The sequence below is a fragment of the Cicer arietinum genome, chromosome 1 (assembly GCF_000331145.2).
Source record: "Cicer arietinum cultivar CDC Frontier isolate Library 1 chromosome 1, Cicar.CDCFrontier_v2.0, whole genome shotgun sequence".
In the NCBI taxonomy this organism is placed as follows: domain Eukaryota; kingdom Viridiplantae; phylum Streptophyta; class Magnoliopsida; order Fabales; family Fabaceae; genus Cicer; species Cicer arietinum.
The window spans coordinates 9,931,762-9,932,656 of record NC_021160.2 but is presented as its reverse complement, the minus strand read 5'-3'; positions in this window follow the sequence as shown (position 1 = coordinate 9,932,656).

The window sequence follows — 895 nt, the reverse complement described above, 5'->3', positions numbered from 1 at the left end:
AAGTAAGTTTCCCCAAACCTCTAATATCAACTCATTCTTGTTTACTGATGCATGTGGGTTTTTCTCTTTTAAATTATCATTGAAGGTCAAGCTCCCTCCCTTCACACAATCTCAAAAATTGTCTCATCCTCAAGTAAGTTTCCCTCTCCTATCCAACATCATCCCATCCTCAAGTAAGTTTCCCCAAACCTCTAATATCAACACATTCTTGTTTACTGATGCATGTGGGTTTTTCTCTTTTAAATTTGAATCTATGCTAAATGTATACATTATGCATGCACACATGTTTGTTTAAAGAGATCGAATGGGGTTAATGGTTGCGAGATTGGGGGTTGTTCATTCATTACTATGCTTGCATTCCAACTGTTTGATAAAATGTCACAATCATTATTATGCTTGCATTCCAACTGTTTGATAAAATGTCACAACCATTACTATGCTTGCATTCCAACTGTTTGATAAAATGTCACAACCATTACTATGCTTGCATTCCAACTGTTTGTTGAAATGACACAACCAAGGTAGACAAACTCATGGCCATGTACGATGTTATTTTTCCAAGATAGACCATACCTAAATTAAGTAGCTCTCACTTGAAATATTCTGAAACTTGGGGGTGATTACTTGTTTTTTAGGACCGAATGGCAACCCAACAAAAAACAAAACGAACTAAGGTTGCAACTACATCTTCCACCCCACAACACGATGCATTCCTATTCAAGACCAGGGCAACACAGGAATACCATGCCAAACTCCCAGCAGTCCACAAGTTTGTAAGTGAAAAAAATTTTCAGTTGGAAGACGGTGAATTTGTTGACATCCAAGCTATGATTGCTTCCAGAGGATGGGAGAAGCTGACCACATTTGTCACCACAGCGAGCAAGTCATTAGCTGT